Source organism: Ictalurus furcatus, chromosome 5 (genome assembly GCF_023375685.1).
Source record: "Ictalurus furcatus strain D&B chromosome 5, Billie_1.0, whole genome shotgun sequence".
Taxonomy (NCBI): domain Eukaryota; kingdom Metazoa; phylum Chordata; class Actinopteri; order Siluriformes; family Ictaluridae; genus Ictalurus; species Ictalurus furcatus.
Genome location: NC_071259.1, coordinates 32,471,536 through 32,477,535, shown reverse-complemented (window position 1 = coordinate 32,477,535; position 6,000 = coordinate 32,471,536).

Genomic DNA, 6,000 nt, shown 5'->3' with positions numbered 1-6,000 from the left:
CATCATCTCCCCCTCCTCATCACCACCTCCTCCTCACTTCCCCCTCCTCATCTCCCCCTCCTCACCCCCCCTACTCCCCCTCCTCACCTCCCCTACTCCCCCTCCTCACCTCCCCCACTTCTCTTCCTCCTCCCCCTCCTCATAGCACCCTCGTCTCACCCTTTCCCCCTCAACCTCCCCTCCTCATCATCCCCTCACCATCTTCCCCTCCTCCCCTCCCCCTCCTTCCCCCCTCCTCCCCCCCTCGTTAAAGGAATTACTCACTTTCTTGAAATTGTGTCAAAAAATGTACGATATTCTCAAATTACCGTTTTTCCGTGATTCTGTAAGTGGATAATCACAGGCTCAGACGTGAATCTGAGCACGGAGAAGTGGATTAAGAGGAAATTCATTTTTAATTCACACACACACACACACACACACACACACACACACACACACTCACACACACGAACAATGCTGATGTGTCGTAATCAGAGAGCAGCTTCCTATTTAGGCGACATGTCTGTCCTCCCTAAATAAAAGCAATCCCGCCTGAAGAACGAGTCACTACTGAGGTTCCATTTTCTTTTATCAGTCCTCTTCGTCATTCATGCCTTTCTTTTCTTCCTTCTTTCTTTCCGTGCTTTGAAATGGCTCAGATGAAGATCAACCCAATTAACCCTCTGCATGAATTATTACATTTACATAAAAATATGGTTTAAAAAAAATTAGTTCAAGTAATAATTTTTTTTAATTTGAAAAAAAAAAGAGTTTATTTTTTGGGGGTGGGGGGGGTGGGGGGTATTTGGTAAATTGTTGAAATATGGCAACAATGTGCACTGGTGGAAAGCATCATAGAGTCAAAAATACCAGACAATATATGAGATTACACTTCTGATCACTGCATTTTCCAGACTACACGTCACAGAGTTGTTGTTTATTTTTTTGCCACGTGGTAATCATGTAAAAGTTATATCTTCTAAAAAGGAATTACGGTTGAAAAATGGATGGATTTACTCCCTCAAAATACATACAGAAATTAGACCCAAACATGTAAAATAAAGAAAATAAAGGCGCTATTGCGAAATGTCTGAAGTTGCGACAGGGTTTTTTTCTTACTCTGAATGTGACTGAAAATGTAAATATACAGAACTATCAGAGAAGCCTGGAACAAACCACAGACCCGTTAGCGCATGACGTTGCCATATGGAAACAATGACATTTTATCGTTTAACAGAATACTCAAAATATATCAACTTATCTTAACTTATCTTATATAAGGTTAACTTCTCTCAGATGGAGATCAGATCAAAGGTTAAAATGGTTTCCTTTATAAGGAGCTTTGCCTAAATATTGAGAAAGTAATGTGTGACCACATAAAGGTGCTCACGTGTGGATGAACAACAGACCAGCCTTGCGTCCTGTAAACCACCTCTCATCCAAACCGACTTACATTCATCTCATTTATACAAATAAGCAGTTGAGGGTTAAGGGTGAAAAGTATGTGCACCCCTGACCATCACACCCATACGTGGTTCTTCCCCAAACTGTAGCCACAAAGTCAGAAGCTCACAATTGTGTAGAACGTCTCTGTACGCTGTAGCGTTATAATTTCCCCTCACCGGAACTAAGAGTCCCCAAACACTGCTCCAGCACGACGACGCCCCTGTGCACAAAGCCAGCTCCGTGAAGACGTGGTGTGTGAAGGTCGGAAGAAGGTAGAAGAACTCGAGCGTCCTGCACAGAGCCCTGACCTCAACCCCACTGAACACCTTTGGGGTGAACTGGAACTGGAGCCTCGTCACATCAACATCAGCACCTGACCTCAACCTCACTAACGCTCTCGTAGCTGAACGGACGCACATCCCCACCGCCACACTGTGGATGGATGGAAACTTGGCAGATGATAAGGACTCAACATCCATTCTCTTCTCTCTTCCGGAATACTCTTCTTCGGTGTTTACGCTGGTTTTCAAAACAGCTTTCGGTGCTATAGCGCCACCTATCTCGCCCTTTTGAGCTGCTCTGTGAAGGTGTCCTGAGGAGCGAAGTGAAAGACGTCTTTGCCCAGGAGACCCGACGAGTCCCAACTTAATCAACCTGCACCGTACGTCCTTCGTCTGTCCGTCTGTCTCACTATTCCTCTGTCTCACTCGCTACAGGGCCTGAGGACAAAACCTTCTTTAACACGTCTCCTACATTTCCATCTGTCTGTCTTCCTGATCTTCAGGGAATGCAGATGAACCCGTCTTTTCCCCCGGGTCAGCTCTCCCTGCTCATGCAGCAGCTACCAACTGTGAAGGCTAACACAGACGTCCCTGGAGACGCTTAAACCTAGCCACTCGCATCTTCTCAAACTGCTGCTCATGCTGCATCACAGGGCAGTGTAACGGAAAGCTCTATCTGCACTCTTCTGCAACGATTGGCTAGTCTGGCTGTGATTGACAGGGGAGACAGAGTATGCCCCGCCCACCTAGAGAGCACGGACAAGTTTGCTTGGACTCCCGGCCTCTCTTAAGTCACTCAAGAGTGACGAAAGCTTTCTTTTTCTCCATCTGTCTTTGTTTTTTGTTTATCCCTTCATCTATTCTTCTCCATCTTCCATCAGTTCTTTCGGTCTTCCCCTCCACCCTTCGTCTTTTTTCTGTCTAAAGGGAACGAGGACGCAACCTTCGTTAACGTCTCCCCTTCCTGGCGAGCGACACGAGAACCTCGTCCTCTCATCCTTTAGTCTAAAAGCAGATGAGATGAGCTTCACTGTCCCTCGTTCCTCCGGGCTCGGTTCCACGCTGGGGAACATCACTGAACTCTGCACCGAGCTCCGCCGCACATCAAGGAGACTCTGGGTTAAATTTAAAGCTCATTTTCTGCTCTCGCGACCGAACGCCCTAGCTTGAATATCTCCGCAAACCCGAACGTGGATTTATTATTTTGCGCCCGGAGGTTTATTGAATTATCATCATCGTCGTGATCATCATCATCTTCATCGCCGTAGTGTGATGGAAACCTTACGGCGGTTTTCACACAGGAGACCAATCCCATATTTAACTCTCTCGCTCCACAGCGGAATCTCTCGCCCCTGCACGCTCACTCCATCATTCCCGCTCGGCGGAGAGGACGTCGGACAGTGACGCATCGCCACAATTAGCCCAGGGAAAGACTTCAATTATGATAAACACCCTTCACCCCTCTTAGGCCGTGATTAACAGGCGCACCTCTGCTCGAGCGCATCCGATAGAGATCTCTCCGTCTCGCGCCGTCGCTTCTCCCTCCGGATAATAAAGTGTCCTGCCTCGTCTTTCCTTCCCGTCTCTCCGTTTTCCTCACGCGCTGCCGCGGGACGCTCCTTTCAGCCATCTTTATCATTCACACGCGGGCGACGACGCAGACACGCGGTCCGACACGCCGGATTTTAAAACCTGGAGACGTGGACGATGTTCAACCGCGCTCGCTCTCTCTCTCTCTCTCTCTTTCTCTCTCACACACAAATCAGAACTTCAAAAACTTTACCACCTTTAATGTTACACTGTACTAAAGCGTCTAAAGCACCGAATTAACCGAGTTAACAAATCATTCCACAAAAATCCCACAAAGTCTCAAATCAGCGGGTTTGAACTGCTGCTTAACAAGCAAAAATTCCTGTCACTGCAATTTAAAACAATAAACAAAACAAAAATCCTTTCTTCACACCATTTATTCTCCCCTTTTATCATTTCTTTCTTTCTTTCTTTCTTTCCGCTGATCAGTTTGCATCAGTTTGTATTTCTCTAATATTTGGTTATCCAATCTTTCTTTCGTTCGTTCTTTTCTTTTTCTTCCTCTTATCAATTTGAATCCATTTGATAATATTTTAGTCCTTTCTTTCATTTCCTACTTCCGTCTTTTTCTTACTCGAACCCATTTTTCCCCCTTCAATGTATCATTTTTTTAAAAAATTGATTTATTATGCACTTTAATGCACTCTTTATTTCCTTACTCCTCTTACTTTTCGTTTTCTATTTCATCTACCCTTCTTTCTTCTTTCTCATACAAATTGCCTGCTTTTATTCTCTTTCCTTCCTTCTTTCCCTCTCCTTTCCGCGTTACTCGTTCTTTCACATGTTCAACCCTTCAATTAGTTTCCCCTTATTCATTTTTCACTCTTTACTTCTTTCTCTCGTTCGTTTTTTTTCTTAAAAGATTAAAAATATATATATATTTTAAAAGAATGTCAGATAAAGACGTGACGATATCTGCGATATCACAGAAAATTGTCTCGGGGCGGGACGAATCCCGATGCCGATATTATATCGCCATATTGCGCAATGGCTCGAATTCTTCAACACGTGCAAAAAAACGAGGTGTGCGGTTATTTGTTTTGGGTTTTTTTTTTTCTTTTTCCCCTTTCACGTGAACGGGAGGTTTTCGCTTCGTACGGATGAGAAATCCGACGTATTTTGAAAAATATATAATTATTATTATATATAATATAATAATTGAAAAATAGAGAGAGAGAGTGAGAGAGAGAGAAAGAGAGAGAGTGAGTGAGAGAGAGAGAGCGAGAGAAAGAGATTGTGTGAGAGAGAGAGAGAGAGAGAAAGAGAGATTGTGTGAGAGAGAGTGAGAGAGAGAAAGAGAGAGAGAGTGAGTGAGAGAAAGAGAGAGAGAGAGCGAGAGAAAGAGATTGTGTGAGAGAGAGAGTGAGAGAGAGAAAGAGAGAGAGCGAGAGAAAGAGAGATTGTGTGAGAGAGAGAGAGTGAGAGAGATCGAGAGAGAGAAAGAGTGAGAGAGAGGAAGAGAGAGAGAGCGAGAGAAAGAGAGATTGTGTGAGAGAGAGAGAGAGAAAAAGAGAGAGTGAGAGAGAGAGAGAGAGAGAGAAGGATCGTCTTCACACTGTGTTCTGCTGAGGGAGAAATTACACACACTTGAGTTTTTTTCTTTAAAGACGAGCGCCTCCATACATCACGCAGCTGGATTTACGAGCCAATTTTCAACGTGAAATATAGACACGGAGGATCGATCTGAGCACTCTTTTACTTTTTCAGTCTCTGACGCTGGAAGCAAAGCCACGTCTGCTTTTCTGCCCGTTTTTTTTTTTTTTCTTCCTGTCTGAGAATTTACGACTTGGATGTGAAACACCGAGACGATATTTTTACTCGGTGTCGTATTTTTGTCACTTTACATACGTTATTGTAATCGCAAGCAAATTACCCCGGTGATCATATTAAGCTCCGCCTCCCAAACGATATCAGAACGACGGGAATAACAGATAAGACGGAAAGCAGTCCTATCCCACTAAATCTTTTGTTCACAGACGAGATGGAGGTTCATAAAAACGTCGTCGCTCCAGCGGAAAGGATCAGACGTTCTGCCGTACTGAATTTAAGAGCAAGCGGGAAACTGAGCATATTTCATTTCTCCACAAACTCTTCTGCTAATAAAGCTAACCGCGCTGCGCAGCTTTTATAAACCTCATGAATTATATTAAAAATGTATAAACCCAGAGCGATTCTCAAATCCAGTCAGCTCCGGATAAACGCGCTAATACGTTCATCGGCGTGCGATCGTCAGGAGAGAAGACCGAACTCTGGACGCGCCGACGTCTGCTCCGTCTCCGGCTCATGAAGTCGCGATGAGCGAGTGAGCTGTCGTCTCGACGCCGCTGCGGTTCTGATTTACCGCTCCGGCGTCGCAACAATCGAGACGGGAACGACCGGGAAAGACGGAGCGGCGCTTTCAACAGAGCTGGAACGACATTCGTTTCGAAAGCGTAGCTGAAAGCAAGCGAGGCGTCTCGAATCGACTCCTAGGACTGGATGTAGAGCACTAACACGAGGCACTTTTTAAGAACGACATCCCATAATATATCCAACCTATCACGGGGCGTCGTGATTCTTGATACAGCAGAACTCGTGATGGCTTAGAATCGAGAATGAAGTGAAGATACGGTCGCAACACCGACGCTGATTACGTTCTTATTACAGCGTATACGCCGTGTTTTAGCATGTCGACAACAATCTTTTTTTTCTGTTTAAATAC